This window comes from Giraffa tippelskirchi, chromosome 10 (assembly GCF_054371585.1).
Source record: "Giraffa tippelskirchi isolate mGirTip1 chromosome 10, T2T-mGirTip1v1.2.pri, whole genome shotgun sequence".
Classification (NCBI taxonomy): domain Eukaryota; kingdom Metazoa; phylum Chordata; class Mammalia; order Artiodactyla; family Giraffidae; genus Giraffa; species Giraffa tippelskirchi.
Genome location: NC_137284.1, coordinates 125344396 through 125372389, shown reverse-complemented (window position 1 = coordinate 125372389; position 27994 = coordinate 125344396). Strand labels below are relative to the sequence as shown.

Here is a 27994-nt window from a genome sequence, read left to right as displayed (position 1 = left end):
TCTAAAGAAAAATCTATTATATTTTGTCAATGTTGCTGTTAAGTTATGAATTATCAGTGGACCTCTGGTGATTTCATTTATTTTGGTTCACTTAGAATATACTTGGCTGAAAATCTTTAACATTTCTCTTCCAGTGTCTTTGATTTCAGGCTTCCAAGGTGGCACTAGTGGTAAGCAACCTACCTGCCAATGCAAGTAGACATAAGAGATGCTGTTTCAATCCCCAGGTTGGTAAGATCCTCTGGAGGAGGTCATGGCAGCCCACTCCAGTATTCTTGCCTGGAGAATCCCATGGACAGAGAAGCCTGGCAAGCTACAGTCCCTAGGGTTGCACAGAGCTGGAGACAACTGAAGCAACTTAGCATGCACGCATGCATGTATTATTTCCAGTACTGTCCTCATTCTTCTTTTGAAGATAATTTCTAATACCCAGAAATTAATGGCTAAATACATGAGTGAAAGTGAAAGTCTCTCAGTCGTGTCCAACTCTTTGCGACCCCATGGAATATACAGTCCATGGAATTCTCCAGGCCAGAATACTGGAGTGGGTAGCCTTTCCCTTCTCCAGGGCATCTTCCCAACCTGGGGATTGAACCCAGGTCTCCCGCATAAATAAATCCATAAACATGGGGATCTAGGAAGAGTAACAGGTAATACTTTTCACGTTAACTTCTTACAGGTTACACATTGTTTAAAAAAGTCCTCACCTGTCTGATAGGTGAATCATACTCAATTGTTTTATTTTCATTTTTTCCATTATTGGTGATTTTAAATGTTATTTTCCTTATTTATTGAATGTGTAATGAATTATATATTTATGTTCTTTGTCTTTTGTGGTATGTCTTCTTATGAGCTTTTTGCAGATTGATGCTATTATGCCTGTCTGACAGTTGTTGTATCTACTCTTTTCTAGTCCATTTTAAAGTTTTATTTATGTTTTTAATGTACAAAACATTATATTTAGGTATTAAATTTTATAATTTCTTTTGTGACCTCTTCTATTGTTTTTATGCTTAAAATATTTTATATCTTGAAATATAATAATAATTTATCTCATTTGGTCAAAGTTTTATGATTTCACAAGAAAATATCTATGTATGTTTATTTACCTCCTTTTAAGAAATAAGCACGAGAAGTAAACAAATTGTGTTCCTATTTCCTTGAGTGGATTATTAGATTTATTTTGGGATTCAGCATAATTGTACTAATAATAGTGTGATTGTATTTTATTTCACTATTCTTTCAGGATTCTCCAAACCTTTATGATCATTATCTTATTAACGTAACACCCTTGTGAATTACATAATAACTGTAATCAGAGTTCCACATGGTGTTTTTAGAACATCTCTAGAATAAATAAGGTTTAATTTTGTTAACAAAACATTTGTAAGCCGTCTTTATGACTAGTTGACATCACATTTAGAGTTTGGGATACAAACATAATTCTATTTAAAGGCAGCTTTGCCAACTCATCTTTTATTTTCTGTCTTCATTTTTAACCTATGGAACATTTGCTACACTTTCACTCCTTCAAACATGGATTATGATTGAAGAGATGGCGATTTAAATTTTAGATTAGTGATTCTCAACCTTACCTTCACACTGGAATCACCCAAGAAGCCTTTTAAGAAACATTAATACTCAAATTTCATGGCCAGAAAGTACTTTTTCATTGTTATGTGATGGGACCGAGCATTAAGAGTGTTTAAAAAGTTTCCCAGGTGATTCTAATGTGCAGTCAGAAAAGAAAACTACTATTTCAGTGGTCGCCAATGTTTTTGGCACCAGGGACTGGTTTCTTGGAAGACAGTTTTTCCATGGAGCAGGGTTGTGGGAGTGGTTTCAGGATTATTCAAGCACATTACATTTTTTTAAAAAATATTTAACTTTTTATTTTTGTTTTATATTGCTAATATAGCTAATTAACAATGTTGTGATAGTTTCAGGTGGACAGCAAAGGGACTCAGCCATACATGTACATGTATCCATTCTCCCCCAAACTCCCCTCCCTTCCAGGGTGCCATATAACATTCAGGAGAGTTCCCTGTGCTGTACAAGTAGGACCTTCTTGGTTATCCATTTTAGATATAGCAGTGTGTACATGTTGATCCCAAACTCCCTAACTGCCCCTTTCCTCATTCTTCCCCCCACCCTGCACAACTATAAAGTTAGTTCTCCAAGTGTGTGAGTTTGTTTCTGTTCTGTAAATAAGTTTATTTGTACCGTTTCTTTTTATTGATAGATTCCACATATAAGGGATGGCATAAGATATTTCTCCTTCTCTGACTTATTTCACTCAGGTCATAGTCTCTAGGTCCATCCATGTTGCTGCAAATGGCATTATTTCATTCTTTGTAATAACTGAGTAATATTCCATTGTATATATGTATCACGTCTTCTTTATCCATTGATTTAGGTTGCTTCCATATCCTGGCCATTGTAAATAGTGCTGCAATGAACATTGGGGTGCATGAGTCTTTTGAATTATGGTTTTCTCGGGGTATATGCCCAGAAAACTGGTACAGATGAACCTATTTGCAGAACAGGAATAGATATGGAGATGTAAAGAACAAATGTGTGAACATGGTGGGAGGGAGGGAAAGGGGGTAGATTGAATTGGGAGATTGGGATTGACATGTATATACTACTCTGTGTAAAATAGATAGCTAGTGGGAAGCTGCTGTATAGCAGAGGGAACTCAACTTGGTGCTGTGTGGTGACCTAGATGGGTGGGATGGAGGGGTGGGAGGGAGGTTCAAGAGGGAGGGGATATATGTATACATATGACTGATTCACTTTGTTATACTGCAGAAACTAACACAATATTGTAAGGCAGTACTCCCGCCCACCAAAGTCAGCTGGCGAGGGAACTGGGACAGTTCATTGGGTCAGTGTCCAGAGCACTGAGCAGGGCAGAGCAGGCTGGAAAAGGATGGAGGTTGAAGGCTAAAGTAAAATAACCAGGAGATAAAAAAAGAAGTGGTAATCCCAGGGAGAAGGACCATTATGTACTATTGCACAGAAATGTGACAGATGCTTGGTGATTCTGGGGCATAACAGGGAGTACAGAAGGTAGCAATGTGAAAGGAGAATGTGAAAGATGAGGCTGGATAAATATTAATAATAGTGAAGACTTTTGGTGATCAGCGCTTGGTTAAATGCTTTACATAATTTATTCCATTCAATCATCATGTGATTATGAAGCTGGCCATATCAGGTAGCAGTCATTCTTGTCCACAAATATGTATGTAATTTTTTTTGTTAACCCAGATTTGACTGTGAACCTTTACTGCATCTTGGTAAATTGTATTTCAGTCACTATTTTGGTGCCTTCCCTCTCCATGGAGTTGCATATAAATCCAGGAGATTAGCATGGTGCCATGTAAATGGGGAGGACCCTAATTTCCAGGCCTCTTCTGCTTATCTTCTCTTTGTTTCTTGGCATCCCTGGATTTTCAGCCATGAGTGGGATCCTGGAGTCTTTGTGGAGGCTGTCAGCCCTGTTGAACTCTCTTAATGGGGTCTTTATTTATCCATCCTAGAGTCGTAATCTATGTCAAAATGGAATCTTTTGGTGAGAATCATAGGAGGTATATTGTCTCTTGTTCCCCTTATTAGACAAGGTTATACTTAGAATTTTTGATTTTTATTGGAGTATAGTTGCTTTTCAATGTTATGTTACTTTCTGTTGTACAGCAAAGTGTATCAGGTATACACACACACACACACACACACACACACACACATATATCCCCTCTCTTTTTGGATTTCCTTCCCATTTTTTAATTAGTTTATTTATCTATTTTTTTAACTTTACAACATTGTATTTGTTTTGCCATACATTGACATGAATCCACCATGGGTGTACATTTGTTCCCCTTCCAGAATTCCTTCCCATTTAGGTCACCGTAGAGCACTGAGTAGAATTCCCTGTGCTATACAATCTGTTATCATTAGTTGTCAGTTTTATACATAGCAGTGTACATATGTCAATCCCAATCTCCCAATTCATCCCACTCCCCTTTTCTCCTTTGGTGTCCGTATGTTTATTCTCTGTGTCTTTCTCTATTTTTGCTTTGCAAATAGTTTCATCTGTATCATTTTTATAGATTTTCCATATATATGCATTGATATGTGATATTTGTTTTTCTCTTTCTGACTTACTTCACTCTATATGACAGTCTCTGGGTCCATCTACATCTCTGCAAATGGCACAGTGTCTTTCATTTTTATGGCTAAGTAATATTCCATTATATATATATATATGCCACATCTTCCTTATTCATTCCTCTGTTGATGGACATTTAGATTGCTTGCATGTCCTGGCTATTATAATCTGTGACAATTTTTTAATTTACATTTTTGTAACCTATTTTACTTTTGGAAAGCATAAACCATTCCTACTTCTTGGAGATTGTGAGATGCCCCATTTTACCACCAATTCTCTTGAGCAAGGGTTGTTTCCCTTTTTTTGATAAGGGGAAAATTTAGGCTTTGGAGGTCAGAAGGCAAAGTTGAAGATATTACATAAGTACTTATATGATAAGAGAAAAAACACATTTCCACAAAATTTTGATTGATTAAATTAAAACAATAATAATTGTGAACAATTTTTTCGTAATATAGATTTGCTAATGAGAAGAATGGAAGTATTTTGGGGGAGGATAAAATTTCACTTAATTGGGGTGCAAAGTTATTGTTTCCCATCATCAGAATTGACTGCAAATATTTATTGCTTAATGCTGATCTGTAATAAGAATTTATATATTTCATCTTTGAAAATATCTTTTCATCCAATAGTTCAGTTCAGTTCAGTCGCTCAGTCATGTCCGACTCTTTGCGACCCTGTGGACTACAGCACGCCAGGCTTCCCTGTCCATCACCAACTCCCAGAGCTTTCTCAGACTCATGTTGATCGAGTTGATGATGCCATCCAACCATCTCATCCTCTGTTGTCCCCTTCTCCTCCTGCCTTCAATCTTTCCTGGTATGATACTGCCAAATAGTAGTATCAGTCCACAAATATCTGATTTTAATTGAGCATATTCATAGCCTAGAAGGTATTTATAGAATTTATTAGATTTTTCTCCTGATTATTTTCCCTTTACATGTCATTATATTTCAGATTAATCACTTATAATAGAAAGTTAGGTGGAAGCTCCTTAATTGCACCCAGTTAAAAGGATTTTGAAATTTGGAAATTTCCTTTTCACTTGCATTGAAGTCTGAAAAACATTGCTGTAATTTGAGCTCACAAAATATATATTCTGTCAGTCTGTGTGGGAATGAAATCCTACTTTTTATTTTAACCTTTGTGAGCATGGGAAGTATGTAAAACAGCCTGACATCATTTGTGATTCAGACATTAGTTGTCGTTGAAATGACTTTATTGTTATAAAATTTTGGCATGTATGTGCTGTTTTGTCTTGGAATTTTAGGTAGAATTCATTGAAAAACATTCCCAAATTCATAAGAAAAGCTGATTTCCAAAGCTATTCAGTGTTCAGTGTTAGTGATTAGGGGGTGGGTTTTTTTTTTTTTTCTCCAGAAAAGACTTGTTTCTGACCCTGAGTTTAAAAAAAAAAAATCACAGTAAAACTTTACACTGTTAATCCATGAAACTTTTGTGTGGTGGAATGAGTCAGGATATTCAGCTTATATTTTCTGAGAAAACTTCATGGGACTAACAATGGTTAAGCCACTAGAGCAAACGAAGATCACTATTAACACTACTAGTTTAACATCCACATGATAAAATTCAAATATTTTCCTCAGTGTTCCTCCTGGTGAATAATAAAATGAATAATCATACACTTTTACAAGCTCTTTATTTTTGTTCAACCAAGTCTCTTTTTGTTCCACATATAATTTTTAACCACCCTAAGTTGTTACACATTTTAGCAGATTCCACTTAAGTTGTATTGGATTATTGCTTTTTCCTACTCATGTGAATATTCTTGTTTGTAGTGGTTTCACGCAGCCTCTACAGGCTAATTCTTCAGTCACTTCAAAATTGACATTGACTCTTGGTACGCGGAACAACTGAGTAGTATCCATGACATCTGTCAACTCAATAAAGCCAAGGAAAACCACTCAAAATAATTAGCCTCATTTTTGAATTGACTATATTGATACTGCTCCCAATGTCTTTACTGTTCTTACCAAGACTAATACGTAGTCCTACACAAGTTTATTTTCTCTGGACACATTGCTTCAGCTGCTGCAATCAAACACAACTAAATTAAGTTAGCACTGTAAACGACTTTCCTTGCTTGGCTAACAAATGAACCACTTACAAACTCACTTTGGTTGCAGGCTCATTTTCTTTTCTTCTTTTTTTTTAAATCTGTGAAGAAATTCTTCTGTGATGAGATAGTCTGTTTTCATTTTGTAATATTTTTCTGACCATTGGATGTTCTGTGAGTTGGAAATACTGTGATGAGTGCTTAACCTGGAATTAAATATATTCTTTTAGCCCAGATACAGTGTCATTGACTGATATACAAAGTGCTTTGTCATCTAATTCAGTAACAACATGGTCTATCTTCCGGTGTGTACTGAAAGTGCAGCACACTTCTCTTTTTATTTTAGCATGATGGGTATCCACTGGTAATAAAAAAGATTATGGTAAGGTAATTCACATGACATTTGAAATGCCATTAAGTTATGATTGAGCCACTGTGATTCATAGTATGCCAAGCAGGTGTGCAAAGCAGTGAGAGTGTGGCCTCTATCACACCAATAACATTTTTTATTTTTAATATTTTTATTGAAGTATAGTTGATTTACAATGTTGTGTTAGTTTCTGGGGTACAGCAAAGTGATTCAGATATGTGTATATATCTGGATATCAGCAATATCAATATAGTCTATATATATATATATGTGTATATATATATATATATATAAATTCTTTTCCATTATGGCTTATTACAAGTTATTGTATATATTTCCCTTTGCTATACAGTAGGACCATATTGTTTATTTTTAGACATAGTAGTTTGCACTGCCTATCCCAAACTCCTTATTTATCCTTCTTCACACCCTTTCCTTTTTGGTAACCATAAGTTTGTTTCCTATGATTGTGAGTCTATTTCTGTTTTGTAAATAAGTAGATTTGTATCATATTTTAGATTCCACATATAAGTGATATCACATGGTATTTGTCTTTGACTGATTTCACTTAGTATGACAATTTCTAGATCCATCCATTTGCTGCAAATGGCATTGTTTCATTCTTTTTCATGGGTGAATAGTAGTCTATCATATATGTATCCATACCACATCTTCTTTATCCATTCATCTGTTGATGGACATTTAGACAACCACTAAAGTTTTGTAGTGCAAAAGCAGACATAGATGTAATCAGATGAGCTTGGCTATGTTCTAATAAAACTTCATTTATGTACACTGAAATTTGAATTTCATATAATTTTAGTCTATTATGAAATATTTTTCTTTTGATGTTAAAAACCATTTAAATATGTAATGATAATGCTTATTTGTGGTCATATGAAAATGGACAGCAGGTTGGATTTGGCTTTCAGGCTTTTGTGTATGATCTATGGTAATTAGTATGATTCTCACTTGCTTAGTCATGTCCGACTCTTTGCAACCCCATGGACTATAGCCTGCCAGGCTCCTCTGTACATGGAATTCTCCAGGAAAGAATGCAAGAGTGAGTTGCCATTCCCTTCTCCAGGGAATCTTTCTGACCAAGGGATCTAACCTGCATCTCTTGTGTCTCCTGTATTGGATGGCAGATTCTTTACCACTGGGCCTCCTGGGAAGCCCCTGGTAATTAGTATTACGTTGGCCAAAAAGTTCCATAACAGCTTATGGAAAAACCCAAATGAACTTTTTGGCCAACTGAGTAGTATCTCAGAGACACTGAAAAATACAGACATTTAAGTCCTGCCTTAAGAATGGGCAAATAAAGTTCAGAAACCCTGGCTATATTGTTTACCATCAAATCCCCAGCACATAGATGCTCAGTAAGTTTTTTTTTTTTTTTTGATTAAGTAGATGATAGACAATTTCTGGCCTATAATAAGCTTATGAAGGTCTATTAGATGAGTGAAATTAATCAATGATTACTGTATATTTTATGTGGGATCCTAAAGATAGTGAGATTAAAATGAATTGTTTAATCTTAGAGACGTTAAAATAGAGAGAGGCCAGTCCCAAGGAGCGTGAAGTGTTTAGTAGCTAGGGATCATTTTGGTTAGGTTACTAATTTATGTAATAATAACTGAAGAGCATATTATTTTGGTTAATTCAGGCATGAGAGAGGAATTAAATTCTTTAAAAATGTTATGCAGAAAAAAATGAAAGAGTTTTTGACAAGGCAAGATTTTTAAGCCAAGAAGCTAGGAGTTATTGCATTTTTCAGGAGGGTGAACTCAGTGCATTTTAGTTATTTTAATATGCTAGACTATTTAACTAAAGTTTCCCCTCCCCAATTAATATGTACTTCCAAGAATCTGGTTTGTATCTGCATGTGTGCGTGCTAAGTTGCTTCCGTTGTATTTGACTCTTTGTGACCCTATGGACTGTAGCCCGCCAGGCTCCTCTGTTGATGGTATTTTCCAGGCAAGAATCCTGGAGAGGGTTACCATTTCCTCCTCCAGGGGATCTTCCTGACCCAGGGATTGAACACGCATCTCCTGTGTCTTTTACATTGCAGACTGATTCTTTACCAATGAGCCACCTGACAAGCCCCCTGGTTTGTCTCTAGGATGTGGTAAATGTGGGACATATGATTGTTAAGCAGAGGTACATTTTATACTACATTTTCGAACTCATTTAGGTTGCACTCAGATAAAGAACTCGGTAAGATTTTAAGCATCCTCTTTGGCATGGGCTATGTTCCATGAATATGCACCATTTTATCGACTTGAAAGCATTTCTCACTCCAGCAGCCTTAACCTTGTATTCTGTCACTTACTAGGGCAAGATTGGATGTGACATGGCAATATGAAGTATAAGTTTTGTGTTCGGTTTATTTTTCTGCTATAAAGGTGAGATACTGGCTTTTTCACATCCTAACTGTACTATTGTAGTCTATGTGCTTACCCTTCCATAGCCTTGGTTTCTTCCTCTGAGAAGTTGTAATATGATCTGTTTGAGAGCTTGATTGTGGAGATTAAATGAGACAATATGTGTCAACTGCTGAGCATAGTGCTTGGAGGATGGTAACAGTGGCTATTATTTATATTAAATGACAAATTTCATACTTTAATATTTCTTAATTTAAGATGACTAGGTGACTGTTGACACTGCATAATCCAAGTTCATTATGGACAGAGTGAACAGTAACTACTTACAAATGTTGGCTGAAATGAACTCCAGCCCTTTCATATCCACAGCATAGCCCATGGGTCTGCTGTGCATGTGTGTGCAAGATTTCTTTTTAACAACTATTTTTCTTGTATCCTAACTTTGCTTAAAGAGGGTTAAAGCAAGTTTCGTTAATGAGATTTGTGAGAAGGACTATAAGGGCTATTATTCATTCATCATTCATTGTTTATTTCAACAAATGCTGAACACTTACATGTGGCAAGCATGGGCAATCATGAAGAATTGTCTCTGCTCCTGAGGCACTCAGTTGTAGCAGGGAAGATAGTCAAGCTAGCGATTGATGCAGTAAGTAGAGTAAGTGCGTGGTGATAGGGCCATGAATGGAAGGGACACCTGGCTTGGGACACTAGAGAACATTTTTCCAAAGAAAGAAATTTCTGCTAAAGTGAGATGAAGGAATGATGAGGGGATTGGACCAGCCACAGAGGGAGCAGTGAAAGCATCTGGAGAGGCTTGTAAGGGCCTTGTAAACCAAATGCAAACACTATCCTCAGGGCAGGAAGGAGCCTCTGAAAGATTTTAAGTACACATAAAACATTTGTGTTTAGAAATATAGTTTTGGTAGTGCAGACCAAGTAAGGATTTGTGGACAAGGAGACCAGTTAAGAGGCTGCCATGGTACTCCAGGCAAGAGAATATGGTGGCCATGGGAACGAAGAGAAAGTAAACAGATTCATGAACTCTCTAAGGGTTAGAATTGATGTTACTTGGCCAATCATGAGAATGAGGATATGAAAGATGGAAAATTAAATCATAATTTCCTAGTTTTTTAATTTAGCCACTGGGTAGGTGTTAGGGCCATTTAGTGAGAGGAAGAGCAGATTTTGTCTGGGTACGTGGGGAAATGATGAATTCTTTAGCAGGCATTTTTTTTTTTTTTTTAGTGTTTGTGAGACCTTTAAATTAAGCACCCCCCCCCAACACCCAGTGTCTGTAGTTTAGAAAATACGTGCTTACATATGCTGCATTTCCCAGGAGGCAGTCTTATCAGTTTTTTGGGATATGAACAAAGCACAGGTTCTTCATTCCCCAAAAAAGAGAAATAAAATTAGAGAAATCTAGGAAGAAATGATTTAAACTTTAACATATTTTAAAATTTTGTGTCAATTAAATAAGAGTTTATCTTGTGGTTTAGTGGTTGTTTTATCTCTAGCTCCCAAAGGTGGTGGGAACTAGAGATACAGATTTGTGTTATTGGAATAAAGATGATAATTAAAATGACTGAGTGAATGAAATTATTGAGGGGGTGGTGGGATGAAGAGCATAATTTTATTTTCCAACTGCACGTTGGAATTGGGAGAACATTAAAAAAATCCTAATGCTTAAGAACTACCACCAGAAATTCTTACTGAATTGCTGTAGGTTGACACTGGCTTAGAGTGAGAAGAGATCCCAGTAAAGAATATGGATGACCACAACATTTAAGGATCAGGCCAGAGAGGAAAGTTAAGACAGCTGGGCTGCCATGGAATTTAAGGAAACTGCTCTCCAGGCGTGTCGGATCTACCTGCATCATGTATGCTTGTTTCAGATAACAGAAATTCAGGAACCAACCAACCAACCAACCAATCATCGTAGTTCTCCAGAGTCTCCATCACTACCAACTAAAGTGCTCCTCCTGGGATGTATAAGGATGAAAATGACTGCTATGGTTAAAGATTCTGGTACTAAATTTGCAGAGAAGGTAGCTTGGGAAACGTATTCATATATGTATCTGCTCTCTCTCTCTCTCCATCCGTAAATATATTTATCTTTATTATAGTATAGTAGCTGTAGTAGCATGTATAGTATGTATAGCTATTAGTATTAACACCGATCATATTAAACATAGGAGGAATGCTGAAAGTAGAAACTTAAGCCTAGAAACAACAATGTAGTTTAAAAAAATTCATGTAAAATTCATATGCCATAAAATCCATCCTTTTAAAATGTACAATTCAGTGGTTTTTAGTGTATTCACAAGGTTATATAATTATCAGTACCAGCTAATGCCAGAAAAAATTGTAATTTTGACTTGTGTGGTAGGATGAGAATTTGCTTTTAGTCATTCTATTTGTAAAATATAATTTAGTCTAACAGTATATGAAAACAGTTCCAGTTTTTAAAAATACAAAGCAATAATGTAAAAAAAACCTAGTCTTTTAAAAAAACTCTGGCACTGAGATATTTACTAATAGTAAATAAACCCACTAAATAACATTAAAAAAACTCACCACTCTTATTTAAAAAATGTTATTCTAGTGGTCCAGTGGCTAAGACCTTGCTCCTAGTGCAAGGGGCTTGGACTTGATCTCTGTTTGGGAAACTGAGATCCCACACGTGGCAACTAAGACCTGGTGCAGCCAAATAAATAAATTAAATATTTAAAGAATTACATTTAAAAATGTTGTTTTACTTCCATACAGTGAGAACCAGCATCATTTGCCATTAATAGTAGGTAAGAATCAAAATAAATATAATGGACATTAATAATGTAAATTTAAGTAAGGCAAAGATATTTCTCCTTAATACCTCTCAAATCTCCCCTCTTATGTCCACTTACCTCCAACACTGCTGCTGCCCTCTGGTCCATTACGTCTCAGAATGCTGCAGGTTCTCATCTCCCTTCTTCCTTTCTTGCATCCCAACATCAAAGTCCTGATCTTGAACTTGGCTTTCCTGTCTTGCATGACCTATCTTTGCTTCCTTGCCCATCCTCATCTCCCATTATTCTCTTCCTCCTTATTGCACTTCAGATAAATTTCTTTCAGTCTCTAAGCCTTTGTTCTTGCCTTTTTCTCACCTCCCTGGAACACACTCTGCTGCCTCTCTTCACCTAGTAAACTACTTGCCCTTCAGACTTTATTTTTAATGTCACCTCCTCAGGAAGTCTTCCCTGACCTCATTTCCATGCTTCCTGCTCTTCCGTACTGAGTCAAATCTTCCATTATACAACTTTAGTCTATATTTATGTGTTTATTTTTGAGATTGTTTGTTTAATGTTCACAGTCTGTGTCAGTAGATTATAAATTAACAAGAGCAAGAGCTGGACCTGTTTTGTTTATTATTGTAGCCCCCACATATAGCACAGAGTCTGGTATACAGTGGGTTCTTAGTACATATTTTCTTGAAAAAAATAAATGAGTAAGCAGATGGACCCATTGTCCTTGATTGGTTGTATTATGAGTTCCATATTCTTTCTTGTCCTATCTGATTGGAATATTTATCTTATAACTGGGACCGATATGATGATTATCTGCAGTTGCCTCAAGTTCAGACCTTCTCTTCACTGGCCACGTGTCTATAGCTGAAGCTAGTATCGATTACCACTACTCAGAACCAGGCAACCACAAAATTGAAGTCTATTTTTCCAATTTGGCTGATTTTCAAAATCATCTGGAGACCTTTACAAAATGAAAATTCCTGGGTTTTAGGCTTACTGAATTAGAACTTTTAGTTGGGGCCTGAGTGTCTGTATTCTTAATGAGTTCTCCAGGTAGTTTATATTCAGTAATATTAATACTGCACTGCAGAGTGGTATTTGGGAACCAATTCTTTGGAAAACTCAGCAAAATTCTTTTTGTAACTGTTTTCCCTCTTTGTTTTGGCGATGGGGTGGAGGATGAGGAGAGAGTGTGTAATAGAGCATGGCTGAGTGCAGACCTTGGGGGGGGAGGTGCTGTTGCTGTGCCCCATTAAACCCCCCTCCGCACCCCTGTTACCAGGCAGTGGTTACTACAGGACTGTTACTGGTCCTCCTCGGCCATTCGTTGGCACTTCAGTGAGCCCCTCCCCCAAGCAACCAACTGTCAATGAACAGCAGTTAATGGTCCTGCTTAGCCATTGGTCAGAGCTGCTGTGGGCCCTGCCCACAAGCAGCCGACTGTCAGCGAGCAACCGTTAGTCGGGAGATTCAACCGATGGTTGGTGGAGTGGCGGTTGTCAGGCGGAGAGTAAGGTAAGAGTTGGATCCCGGCCTTCTACCTGGGGTCCTCCAGCTCATCTGGCCTTGGACCAGTGGGTGTGCTGAGGGAGGGGCCCAGGGAACAGGCTAGGAGGCTGTGTCCTGCAGGGCTCCAGCGGCCTCACCAAGGCTGTCCACTGAGTCGGCCCAGGCCTTGAGGCAACGGTGAACCTCTACCCTATCCCTACCTCTGTGACCTAATGGAAGGGACAACCTGGCTGAATCACAGTCTGAAGGACTTGGCCCCAGCTGTTTGGGTGGCCTGAGGAGCCTGAGGGCTGGATTGGTCCTGGGCAACTGGCCCCCTCAGTGATGACAGCTGGGCAGGGCCTGGGAACCTGGCTCTGAAGGAGCCACCAACTGAGATCTGCCTCCTCTTAGCCAGAGCCTGGATCTCAGAGGGTGGAAGTGAGCTTGGGGACCTGCCCTTTCTTGTCAGAACAGAGTAGCATTTGTTTGGTGGAGATTTATATGAACATCATTACCTGACCTTGACCTGACCTCAAGTATGAAGAAGTATGCAACAACTCACCATGCCCCTCCCTCACCTTTTCTAGAAAAGGGCTTTGCCTAAAGCTTTCAAGGAGTTCGAGGGTTTTAAGGCATGAGTCACCTGTCTCCTTGCATGACCCTCAATAAACCTTTCTCTGCTCCAAACTCTGACACTTTGGTATTGTTTGGCCTCACTCTGTGTCGGGCACACGAACTTGCGTTTCGGTAACAGACAGACTATTATATTTATTTGGCTTCTGTGGAAAGAAAACAGCTTCTCAGTTGAGTTCTTCCTGAAGAAACTAACTCCCACTTACGCCTGTAACAATCTTTCTATCACTTCTTCCCTATTTTACACTGTCAGTCTATTCTAGTCCTGACTTCACATGTCCATACTGCAACAGTTTGGCCTGAATTGTCTTACCATTTTATATACATTTGCATCTGGCCACTCATGGAATGTTACACTCAGCCACAGAGAGAAGGAAGCTGAGATGAGGTAGAGCTGTTTCAAGAAATGATTCTGCAACCGTTCTCGTCTCTAAGAAGGTGGATGGACAGACATCAGCCTCCATCATATTATTTAAGAGAGAAAAGTTAAATCCAATCTGAGTTTAGTATCTGTCCAATTATAGGGGGCAGGGAGTGGCAGTAGATGGAGGAGGAGTATTGGATGGAGGTCAGCAGGGATTCAAGTGGCCCTAACGTTATGACTTCAAGGATCAGTTGCAATAGACCCTTGTTATTGTTGTTCAGTCACTCAGTTGTGTCTGACTCTTTGTGACCTCATGGGCTGCAGCATGTCAGGCTTCCCTGTCCATCACTATCTCCTGGAGTTTGCTCAAACTCATATCCATTGAGTCGATGTCATCCAACCATCTCATCCTTTGCCACTTCCTTCTTCTCCAGCCCTCAGTCTTTCCCAGCATCAGGGCCTTTTCTAATGAGTCAGCTCTTCGCAATAGACCCCTAGGCTCCTATGAATTGTGTGAGTATTTATGTTGGGAACTGGTGAAGGTTGTTGAAAGGATGAAAGAAACTGGAGATATCTAGTAGCATTTCAGCTTGATGGCTGGTTTAAGGTGGTTCATGGCCAGGCTATATGTCCCAGTGGGGCACTGGACTGTGATATTTTGGACAGGTGACAGAAATTCAGTTCAGGGACATGTGGTTCCTGCAACATTTGACATTGTGCAAACACAGGATACTGCAGCTAAGCTGGGAGCAGGGAAAGTAACACACTCTGGGCAACTTGGATCCTGAATTTAGGTCAGTCTGCAAATATCCAACTCTGCCCATTAATGGGAATGGAGCTTATGATCTTTTGATCAACTGATCTTCTGATCTGAGCTTCTGATCAACTTCTGGGGTTGATTCTCACAGGCCCGCCAGAGCTGAATAGTAGGAAGCTGTCCCATCACACTTGCCTCCTTTCCCCTCAGCTTAATTAGAAAAGGGCACTTAGAAGAGGTAGGTAGAAAGGGAGAAAGAAAATAAGAATAGTTTTTGCAAAAGTCAGGGAAGGATCAGTTTTAAAGACCCACTTTCCTTTGGTACTTTCTCTGAATTTTTTACTTTGTTTACTGAGTTACCCCAACCAGAAACGATGTGGTCAGTCTTGAATTCTCTTCTTCCACTTCCCCTATCCTTATCAGGTATTAATTGTACCACTGAAATTCTGTGAAATCCCTCTCTTCTCTCCTGCCCTTAGCTGTTCTCTGCCTCCTCTGGTTCCTCAAAGTCTTCCTTCTATACCAAAAATATGAGTGTCACCATCCAGCTCAGAAGGCTTCAGCATTTCCTTCTGACAAATAAGATAAATATTTATGGAATATTTCTCAGTGTTTCTATATGCAGCCAACCCTCATTATTCATGGACTCTGTACTGTGAATTTGCCTACTTGCTAAAATGTGTTTGTAATTCCTCAATCAACACTCTCTTGCTTTCATGGTCACTTGTGCACAGAGCAGAAGTGTCACCTGTTAGGCATGTTCCCAGCTGAGGTCAAACCCAGTGACGCTCTGCCTTCTTGTGTTAGCTCTCATACTGAAACCTAGTGTTCGTCCAGTGGTCTATGTATTATTGTGGTTTTCACATTTGTGTTCTTTCTTGTGACTTTGCTGTTTAAAAACAAGGACCCCAAGTATAGTGCTGAAGTGCTGTGTGGTGTTACTGTGTTCCAAAGTACAAGAAGCTTGTGACTTACAGAGAAAATATATGTATTAGATAAGCTTCATTCATGCATGACTGATAGTGCTGTTGACTGTGAGTTCAATACTAACAAATTGGTAATACATTTTAAATAAGGTGTCTTTAAACAGAAACGAAGGCTATGTATCAATGTAGTGATAAAAATATTGTGACCAGAAGCTCTTAGGAACCTAGCCCTGTATTTCACCCAGGAGAACAGTTATTTTATAATTTAGTGCTTGCTGCAACTTTATAGAATATAACTACTGCAAATAAGAATTCACTGTATAGTGATGAAATTCTTTTACACATGCTCTCATCCCTGTTTTACAAATATGGTAAACCAAAACTTAAGGAGATTAAGTGATTTTCCAGTTAGTGATGTACCTGGAAGTAGAACTCAGCTCAATTTGGTGCCAGAGTTCATGCCCCTGACCAAAAGGTTATGAGGTCTAAAAGCCTCAGCATGGCTGATGAATTCTTCTGCTACCTGTCTCTGCCTCCTTTCTAGGCTCCCTTTTTCCCTGACCCCTTCTCTGTAACAGAGGAGCCATATAGGACAAATTTAACGTCCTGAAAAGACAATCTTCCCTCCAGCCTCTCTGCTTTTGGCAATGCCATTTTCTTTGTATATCTTACTTTCTTTTTATTTCATGTAAATTCATACTTACTTAATTCTTTTTGCATTTCAGTGCTAACTTTAAAAACGACGTCCACATTGAAACTCATAAAGCAAGTTGCAAAACTGTGTACAGAGTGATGCCCCTGGAATCTGTACTGCTGATAATTGTGAGAAATCCCTGAGGGCGAAATGAGTCTTCAGGGGAGATTTGTGGGACTCTGAGAGGTGCTCTTCTCTGTACACATATTCCCCAAACTTTACTCAATCTGGAGGATGAGAAGTGCTTTCCCCCCATGAGAGATAATTGCTGGGTCTCTGTATATGAAAGTGATTGCTTTATGTATAGCAGAGGCTGCAGGAAGAGCTACACCAAGGGATCATCACTTGCAGAGGTTCTTTTCACTATGCTTAGGGTGGGAGTGAAGGGAACACTGAGAAAGAAAGAAAAAGAAATGAAGGAAGAAAGAAAAAGAAGAAGGAGGAGGAGGAGCGAGGAAAAAGGGGAGAAGGGGAAGAAGGAGGTGGGAGAGGAGTCGAAAAAAATGGTACAGTGTGATGGAGATGGAGAGAGCGAGCCAGAGAAGTACACAGTGCAGGTGCACCTAGATATTAACTGTGGTTATCTCAGTTTTAAGATTTAGGATAATTTTCATTTCTCTTCTTTTAGCTTCTTGATATTTTCTAAATATTTCAACAATTTAAGTATATTAGTTTTTAATAAGAAAAATATTTTTATACAGTACCTCAGCTATAATTTGCACTCATGTAAAAAATGTGAGCTCTACAAGCTTTAAACTAACAATAACAAGCTTAGTGTTAATTTAATGCACATAGTGTGTTAAACACTTCATCTTAATGAACTTTCAGTCACATTGTGCAAGATGTATTGTTATTACTTTACAGGGTGAGAAACTGATGTTCAGAGAAGTTCCATGACTTTCTCAGGGACTAATGGAACAAATGGCCCGAAACTAGACAGTCCCAACTCAAAAGACCATGAACTTTTATTTTATGCTAATTATTTTCATTATTATGAACATTTAGAAAAAAAATTACCAGAAAAGAAGATTCCATTTGACCAGTTCTCAGCTGTGACTTATTCAGTTTGCATTCTCTCTCTGTTTGTGACTCTGTCACTTTCTTTTTATTTCGTGAACAAGGTTTATTGCTGCAAATCAAAGCTTCTCAGTAAATGTTGATTGGTTACTTTCATTGACTACAGAAGTTAAATACACAGGAAGAGACAGGAACTCTCTCTCTTTTTTTATTAATGCTTTGCATTCAGTGCTTTGTTTGATTTGTTATTTTGATTTCTCCTACAGCTGGTGAGCACATACATAGTGGTGATGCCAGGTGAGGGAAGAGTTGGAAAGGTTATTACACAAAAGAAAATCAGTAATGGATTCTAAGGAATGCAGCTGTGAAGTCAGATGAAGGCAAAGCATGATTTCCCATACACTTTAACTTCTGAAGAGTTATTTAAAATATAGGGAAGACAAATTTGTTACATTTTGTTTTCTCTACTCCAGCTAAATGAATGGCTTTGGGAACTTGCCAAAACATTACACATTGTTTAAAAATATTACAGAGAAATCTCAGCTATGCACCAGAGATTCATTAAATTTAATATTTTTAGAAGATGTTTTCAGTCATTGAAGGCTGTTGGTATTGTTTCCTTAGCATTTTGCTTGTCACTGCTTAGAGAGAGCATTCAATATTGTGCTGATATTTGAAAAGATTATTTTAAGAAGTCCACTTTATTTGCTGAGGTATAATAAGAAGAAAATCTTCTGATCTTCTCCCCCCTAATTTAAAAATCATGTTCACAGGAAATTCTTCATAACTCTCTTAAGTAAACAGGAAACAATTATTTGCTTGAGGATGTGTATATATGTATGTTAAAATTAGTATAGTTAAGAAGTACAATGTGCTTTTTTAAAAAAAAAAATCAAGATTATGCAACACATCCTTCAAATAAGACCCGAGGCTGTGTGTATGTTTTTGACGTGGTCTTACTGACTTGAGGTTTTTATTTACGGTTTTATTTTGGGGTTTTATTTTTCTGATGCTCTTCCTGTTTTCTTACAAGTCCCATAATGAAATAAGAGTTAAAGAGCTGACAAATTCACATGGAGATAGTCTTTGTAACATCATCTGTCAGGTGTCTCTCTCTTATTAGTCATATGAAATTTTGAAGACAATCGAGGCCATTACGAAACATCCTGCACATTTTAGACACTACATCTTTAATTAATTAATGTTCAGAAAGCACTTTGCAATTGATGACTAAAACTGGCTGTTGAAACATACTGAATGATGAACTCTTTTTGTATTTTTCTCTTATTTCCACACTAAGTACATTAATCTGATTTTTAAAATTCTGCCATGGCTGGTCTTAAGCACTTTTTTCTTGTGAGCTCTTTTTTAAAGACATTTTTATTGGAGTGTAGTTGCTTCACAATGTTCTGTTAGTTTCTGCTATAATGAATAAGCTATAATGTACAGGTATCCTTGTACATTATTTATCATTTGTATAGGGATATCCTCCATAGTTTTGCTTCTTCTGTTTTCCTCGTACATATATATTTCTCAGCTGGAAAACACCATTTTAATGTTATTTTAATTCTTAATAGAATTACTTTTTTAATTCAGTGGAAAAATCTGTGAAATTATTTGGACAAATTAACCATACATCTATATAAACCTTTAAAGAAAAACCTAAAGATCACAGAAAATGCTGTCTAAGAGAAGGGACTATTCTATGAAAAACTCTTATTTACAAGAAAAGTTAATATTTGGCTAAAACACAGGAACAAATGTGACTATGAGGAACAGATATGTACTTGATCAAATAACCTTAACAGTTTCTATGCAAGTAATCTAGATATACTGTGCTCTAAGAATTCATAATCTCAAATCCACATCGATTTTTCATAAAAGAAGTCATAGCATAAATATATACACACAGAGGATTATTAGCTTGCAAGAGCAAAATCTAGGAATCAATGTTTATACTGCATGCAAACAACATATCATGTGGCTTAATTGTGTATCATAGTAATAATTATTGCTATTAATAAATAATTTCAGAGAATTCATAAGTGAAAATTTGTATCACTCAAGTCTAAAGGAGTAAAACTGTGATACTATAAATTCCTAGATGATGTGATTTAAAGTTAGAAAGCTTTTTTTCTTCTTTTACTTTGTGTGGAGAAATGAAGATTCTAGAAATACAGATATTTAATTCTATAGTTTTCCACTTTGCTATAATAGAATAAGATTTATATTAAATTTAGATCAGTGAAAAATAATCCTAAAGCTTTATAGATTTTATCCCTGAGGAGAATTATGAGATTTAAAAATTACTTTTAAGTTAATAATACCCTCATAATTTGAGGATACTCATTTTGATATATGAGAATTTTCAATGGGAGAGTGTGTATTCCTAAAGAAGGGATATAATACAAGAAAGTCCTTCAATTCAAATTTGGAAGATAGTGAGGACTTCCTTTTGTCTATATGTGTGTATTTCTGATTGTCCTTAATTTTGGAAGTTGAGTGCCAGTTTATTTTTGTAAATAAGAGCAGAGATAAGCAAGTGATTTGTCTTTGACTCATTCTGTTTGTGGCACATTACTTTTGGAAAGTATTTTCAGGGGTTTTGACAAGATAACTTGGTTTTTAATAGAAATGACTCAATGACAGGAGTAATAGAAATCTGTGAGGATGTTTCACACATTCTGTAGATAAAAAGTATTTGCAAGTTCAATTAATTATGATAAGGAGTTCATACAAGTAGGTGCAATATACTTATATAAATCTTTTTATGTCTGCAGTTTTTTGGCATATATAACTAGGACCTCTTCTGTATCTTGTCAAATACAAAGATTTTCTGGCTTATATATATATATATATATATATATATATATTTTGCTGTGAAGTAAGACTTGGAATTCTTAGTGAAGCAACCAAGTTACACAGCACCATACTTAGGGATATATAAACTCATAAGGAAAAATATTAATAAAGTGTGTTAGGCACTTTGCTGGGCAAGTGCTCATATAAAGGACTGAGAAAAGAGGAATATTAATTTAGTTCATGAGGAAGAGCCATTTTCTGGAATGAGGATTAGGAAAATCAACACTTATAGTCTGAATTAATATTTGTATGATTCTTTTTATTTGTATTTTCTGAGTCAACATTCAAAATGACCTTGTGAAGTAGGTGTTATCTTCATTTTATAGATGACACTAAGGTCCAGAGATAATCATTTCCTTAAATCATAGATGAACAAATGGATTTATCCCAAAGCTTCTGCTTCCATATTCTTATCTTTCCATCAAGTGGAGACAGAGGCAAAGTATTAATCCACATTGAGGAGATCATCACAATTTTAATGGGAGAAATAGTACTTGAAAGCCTTAAAGGAAAGGCAAAATCTAGATGTGTAGAACCAGGGCTGTCTCAAACCGAATGAGTGGTCCATGGACTGAATTCAGCCTGTGGATGAGTATGGCATGATAAGTACAGTATTTTTTAAAAAGCCTGAATTTGAACAATTTGGTTGAAGAAGCATTTTCTAAACATATGGCTTTTGTTAAATAGATATTTTCTAGTGTGCCATTTTAATTCCTTAAAAAAAGTTATATTCTTTTGAATATATATAATATATTTTCTAGGTAGTTATCCTGGGGACTGCAATTAATGTTTGAACTTATAAAAATCTAGTTCATACTACTCTGTTTAATGCACTGTAGTGACCTGAATGGGAAGGAAATTCGAAAGGGAGGGGATATATGTATTAATATACATATGACAACAATACGTGAACCGTGAACTTCCAGATGTTCAAGTTGGTTTTAGAAAAGGCAGAGGAATCAGAGATCAAATTGCCAACATCCACTGGAGCATCGAAAAAGCAAGAGAGTTCCAGAAAAACATCTATTTCTGCTTTATTGACTATGCCAAAGCCTTTGACTGTGTGGATCACAATAAACTGTGGAAAATTCTTCAAGAGATGGGAATACCAGACCATCTGACCTGTCTCTTGAGAAACCTATATGCAAGTCAGGAAGCAACAGTTAGAACTGGACATGGAACAACAGGCTGGTTCCAAATAGGAAAAGGAGTCCGTCAAGGCTGTATATTGTCACCATGCTTATTTAACTTATATGAAGAGTACATCATGAGAAACGCTGAGCTGGAAGAAACACAAGCTGGAATCAAGATTGCTGGGAAAAATATCAATAACCTCAGATATGCAGATGACACCACCCTTATGGCAGAAAGTGAAGAAGAACTAAAGAGCCTCTCGATGAAAGTGGAAGAGGAGAATGAAAAAGTTGGCTTAAAGCTCAACATTCAGAAAACTAAGATCATGGCATCTGGTCCCATCACTTCATGGGAAATAGATGAGGAAACAGTAGAAACAGTGTCAGACTTGATTTTTTTGGGCTCCAAAATCACTGCAGATGGTGATTGCAGCCATGAAATTAAAAGACGCTACTCCTTGGAAGGAAAGTTATGACCAACCTAGATAGCATATTTAAAAGCAGAGACGTTACTTTGCCAATAAAGGTCCGTCTAGTCAAGGCTATGGTTTTTCCAGTGGTCATGTATGGATGTGAGAGTTGGACCGTGAAGAAAGCTGAGTGCCGAAGAACTGATGCTTTTGAATTGTGGTGTTGGAGAAGACTCTTGAGAGCCCCTTGGATTTCAAGAAGATCCAACTAGTCCATCCTAAAGGAGATCAGTTCTGGATGTTCATTGGAAGGACTGATGTTGAAGCTGAAACTCCAATACTTTGGCCACCTCATGCGAAGAATTGACTCATTGGAAAAGACCCTAATGCTGGGAAGGATTGGGGGCAGGAGGAGAAGGGTACGACAGAGGATGAGATGGCTGGATGGCATCACCGACTCGATGGACATGAGTTTGGGTAGACTCTGGGAGTTGGTGATGGACAGAGAGGCCTGGCGTGCTGCAATTCATGGGGTCGCAAGGAGTCGGACACAACTGAGTGACTGAACTGAATTGAACTGAATACATATGACATTCATTTTGCTGTACAGTAGAAGCTATCACAATATTGTAAAGCAACTACACTCCAATAAAAAAATTAATCTAAAAATCTACTTCATGTTAATACTAACTTAATTTCAATATTGGGGCTTCCCAGGTGACGCAGAGGTAAAGAATCCACCTGGCAATGCGGGAGACACAGGAGACGTGGGTTCAATCCCTGGGTGGGGAAGATTCCCTGGAGAAGGAAATGGCAACCTACTGCAGTGTTCTTGCCTGGAAAATTTCATGGACAGAGGAGCCTGATGGGCAACAGTCCATGGGGTTGCAAAAAGTCAAACATGACTGAGTGACTGAGCACACAATTTCAATATTATACAAAACTTCGTTTCTACAACTTCATTTTCTCCTTTTTTTTTTTTTAACTCTTTCCTTTTTGTATTTATTTTATTAGGTTTGGAGGAGTAGAGGTTTTATGACCTCACTTCTTTCTTTTTACTGTCTTCTCCTAAAATGACATAGAATTACTTACTTTAAAAAAAATTGTAAATGTCCATAAAATGAGAATTTTGGCCTTGGAGAAATCAGTGTGTAGCCTTTCTTTTCTGGCTTGCAATTAGTAAGGCCAGTTGCTTACTGTGATCACACTTAATTTGTGCTACTGAAACAATGCTATCTGCACGAAAGATGTTTTAATATCTATTTGCAATAGAGTATGGTAGAATGCATGTGGACATCACCAGATGGTCAACACCAAAATCACATTGATTATATTCTTTGTAGCCAAAGATGGAGCAGCTCTATACAGTCAGCAAAAAAAAGACTGGGAGCAGACTGTGGCTCGGATCATGAACTGCTTATTGCCAAATTCAGACTTAAATTGAAGAAAGTAGGGAAAACCACTAGACCATTCACGTATGACCTAGATCAAATCCCTTATGAGTATACCGTGGAAGTGACAAATAGATTTCAGGGTCTAGACCTGATAGACAGAGTGCCTGATGAACTATGGACAGAGGTTTGTGACATTGTACAGGAGACAGGGATCAAGAAAATCCCCATGGAAAAGAAATGCAAAAAAGCAAAATGGCTGTCTGAGGAGGCCTTACAGATAGCTTGGAAGAGAAGAGAAGCGAAAAGCAAAGGAGAAAAGGAAAGATATTCCCATCTGAATGCAGAGTTCCAAAGAATAGCAAGGAGAGATAAGAAAGCCTTCCTCAGCGATCAGTGGAAAGAAATAGAGGAAAACAACAGATCGGGAAAGACTAGAGATCTCTTCAAGAAAATTAGAGATACCAAAGGAACATTTCATGCAAAGATGGGCTCGATAAAGGACAGAAATGGTATGGACCTAACAGAAGCAGAAGATATTAAGAGGTGGCAAGAATACACAGAAGAACTGTACAAAAAAGATCTTCATGACCCAGATAACCACGATGGTGTGATCACTCACCTAGAGCCAGACATCCTGGAATGGGAAGTCAAGTGGGCCTTAGAAAGCATCACTACGAACAAAGCTAGTGGAGGTGATGGAATTCCAGTAGACCTATTTCAAATCCTCAAAGGTGATGCTGTGAAAGTGCTGCACTCGATATGCCAGCAAATTTGGAAAACTCAGCAGTGGCCACAGGACTGGAAGAGGTCAGTCTTCGTTCCAATCCCAAAGAAAGGCAATGCCAAAGAATGCTTAAACTACCGCACAATTGCACTCATCTCACATGCTAGTAAAGTAATGCTCAAAATTTTCCAAGCCAGGCTTCAGCAATATGTGAACCGTGAACTTCCAGATGTTCAAGCTGGTTTTAGAAAAGACAGAGGAATCAGAGATCAAATTGCCAATATCCGCTGGATCATCGAAAAAGCAAGAGAGTTCCAGAAAAACATCTATTTCTGCTTTATTGACTATGCCAAAGCCTTTGACTGTGTGGATCACAATAAACTGTGGAAAATTCTGAAAGAGATGGGCATACCAGACCATCTGACCTGTCTCTTGAGAAACCTGTCTGCAGGTCAGGAAGCAACAGTTAGAACTGGACATGGAACAACAGACTGGTTCCAAATAGGAAAAGGAGTCCGTCAAGGCTGTATATTGTCACCCTGCTTATTTAACTTATATGCAGAGTACATCATGAGAAACGCTGAGCTGGAAGAAACACGAGCTGGAATCAAGATTGCCGGGAGAAATATCAATAACCTCAGATATGCGGATGACACCACCCTTATGGCAGAAAGTGAAGAAGAACTAAAGAGCCTCTTGATGAAGGTGAAAGAGGAGAATGAAAAAGTTGGCTTAAAGCTCAACGTTCAGAAAACTAAGATCATGGCATCTGGTCCCATCACTTCATGGGAAATAGATGGGGAAACAGTGGAAACAGTGTCAGACTTTATTTTTTTGGGCTCCAAAATCACTGCTGATGGTGATTGCAGCCATGAAATTAAAAGACGCTTACTCCTTGGAAGGAAGGTTATGGCCAACCTAGATAGCATATTTAAAAACAGAGATATTACTTTGGCAACAAAAGTACGTCTAGTCAAGGCTATGGTTTTTCCAGTGGTCATGTGTGGATGTGAGAGTTGGATGGTGAAGAAAGCTGAGCACCAAAGAATTGATGCTTTTGAACTGTGGTGTTGGAGAAGACTCTTGAGAGTCCCTTGGACTGCAAGGAGATCCAATCAATCCATCCTAAAAGAGATCAATCCTGGGTGTTCATTGGAAGGACTGATGTTGAAGCTGAAACTCCAATACTTTGGCCACCTCATGCGAAGAATTGACTCATTGGAAAAGACCCTAATGCTGGGTAGGATTGGGGGCGGGAGGAGAAGGGGACGACAGAGGTTGAGATGTATGGATGGCATCACCAACTCGATGGACATGGGTTTGGGTAGACTCCGGGAGTTGGTGTTGGACAGAGAGGCCTGGCGTGCTGCAATTCGTGGGGTCGCAGAGAGTCGGACACGACTGAGCGACTGAACTGAACTGATGGTAGAATGCATTGATAAGAATAAGAGGTAGAATCCGTTTTCTTTTACCTCTTTTGGTTCATTGAATCCTTTGGTTCTAAAAGAGTCAATTTGATTTTTATAATAGTATTATGCTGTAGGTCTCTGTGCACCTGAATGTGGCTGGCTAGAATAGCAGTAGTAATAATAGTTATAAGAAACTTTTGATAATATGTAATTGTATTTTTAGCTCACTTACGCAGGGATAAGGGAGTTGTATTATTTAGACTTTATTCCCCAGGTCTTATAATAGTTTGATTTTTTGATCACATTGGTGAAATATTAAAATATGATTATGAAACCTTTAAAGCTTTGTTTTTCAAAGCTCCAATTATTTGAAAAATGGTCTGTGAAACTTTGCCATTTTTGCTTTTGTAAAAAAAGAAAGAAAACCTACATTTGTTGACTGGTTGTTCAGAAAAAATACAAAATTCAGTAATTTCCAAATCAGTGTGGATGAGATTGTTTCTGTGTCTCAGGAGACATTCTAGACCCATCCTAGCTAGTATGGATGTAGTAAAATTTAATACTTTGATAAGGAATATATTGAAAAGTCCATGTCATATCATCCACCCCCATCTCTCCCACTGTACTAAAAATTCTAATCATTCAAAGTCAGAAGCAAGTGGACACACAACAATCCCATCAAACCAAATAACTAAAATGTCAAGTTTAGTTAAGTAACCAAATGATGAGTAGGCTTTTTTCATGTCATTTGTGCTCTCTATATATTTTATATTTGTTTCATTGGACAGTTATTTTAGAAGGAGTTTATGAACTTATAAGACATTATGCCAAGTGTTGCTGATTACACAGAGCTGGTGTAATTACAGTTCCTACCATCAAGGTGGGAGGGATGTCTATATATAACTCTAAAAATTTCTTGAGTGTGGTAATTCTTATTTAATAGTGTATCTATTCTTATGTAATACTGCTGTTTTTATTTTTCAAAAAATGCCAAAGATATTTGAAAAAGTAAGCGCTGGTCTTTAGTGTTTGTTTTTTTTCTTGTGTCTCTATGTAACCTGTTTTAGGATGAGGTGGCTTTTTGGATAGAATGAATATGTTTTTTTTCAGAATCCTGCATGATCTAGTGGCTTTCAGAATTATGTTGTCAGAAGTTGAATTTTATTGCCTGTAGGTTTACCCTTCACATGTTTATACATGTGATTAAAAAAGTGAAAAGCTATTTTAAGGTGGAAGTGAGCTTAGCTTATACTGTGTCATCCCTTGAGAGAACATCACTTTCAAGGATTTGGCACTCTCCTTTATTGGATAGGAAGAGGTCATGGGTCACTAGTTTCAGTCAGTTTCTCCTTTTTATGGAAAGGAATACTCTCCAAGTGTACAGAAAGGAACGCATGAAAGAAGATAGAAAGCTTTGGCTTTGCATCTAAAATCATACCTTTAACTTATAATTATAGTGCTAACTATAAAGGTTTATGTGGACTTAGACAGTTATAAAATGTTTTAGCTTATTAAATCAAACATATTTGTATAAGTTTAAAAGTATTCATAGGATAAAGAAAAAGAAACCAGTAAGTTTGAAAAGTTTACATCAAGTGAAGCATTTCAGATTTTATTTCCTACTGCTTGGATTAGTTCTATCATTAAGATAAGTTTTAGACTTTTTTTTATTATTCACATTGAATATTTGCAATAATAAAAGATGATGTCATTAATATTTAATTCCTAAACCTTTTAAATTTCTGTTGATTAAAAAATCAAATATTAAATTATGTCTATTTACAAAGAAACATTCTTATTTTTCCTGCTCATACTAAGGTGTTTACTTTCTACATCATAGAATCTATAAATAGATATTTTTACCTAACTAATGATCCAAGAAAACACATGTGATGAGTTGTTTAATAGGTAAATTTCTTTAGAATGGATAAAAAAGTACAGATAAAAATAAGAAAGAGCTGAAATAAAAGAGACTTCATATTTAGAAATAAGTCTGTCAGAGGGATTTCCCTTGTGGTTCAGTGGTTAAGACTGCACTCCCAATGCAGGGGATGTGGGTTCAATCCCTGGTCAGAAAACTAAGAATTCCACATGCTGCTTGGCATGGCCAAAAAAAAAAAGTCTATCAGAGACCATATTCTTTGAGCATGTAAACGTTGATTGAAATGACACCTGTGTTCTCTGAGAACTGTTTTACCTCTTTGAAGTTGTGATCACCCAGCTTTGTCCATCATCTTTAGAAAATATTTAAGTGGTGAAACATATATGATTCAGTTCAGTTCAGTTCAGTCACTCAATCATGTCCGACTCTTTGTGACCCCATGAATCCCAGCACGCCAGGCCTCCCTGTCCATCACCAGCTCCTGAAGTTTACCCAAACTCATGTCCATCGAGTCGG

The 27994-nt window shown here is 37.4% G+C and overlaps 1 protein-coding gene and 1 long non-coding RNA gene across 25 annotated transcripts in view; one reads left to right on the top strand and one right to left on the bottom strand.

The window, feature by feature from the left end:
- Nucleotides 1-13135, bottom strand: part of LOC145524682 (uncharacterized) — a 39955-nt gene extending 26820 nt beyond the window's left edge. Inside the window, exon 1 of the long non-coding RNA XR_014067759.1 lies at nucleotides 11903-13135. This is a non-coding gene — a long non-coding RNA (uncharacterized LOC145524682). The remainder of the gene's footprint in view (nucleotides 1-11902) is intronic.
- Nucleotides 1-27994, top strand: part of SUGCT (succinyl-CoA:glutarate-CoA transferase) — a 714763-nt gene that overhangs the window by 159754 nt on the left and 527015 nt on the right. The gene's annotated exons all lie outside the window — the stretch shown is intronic.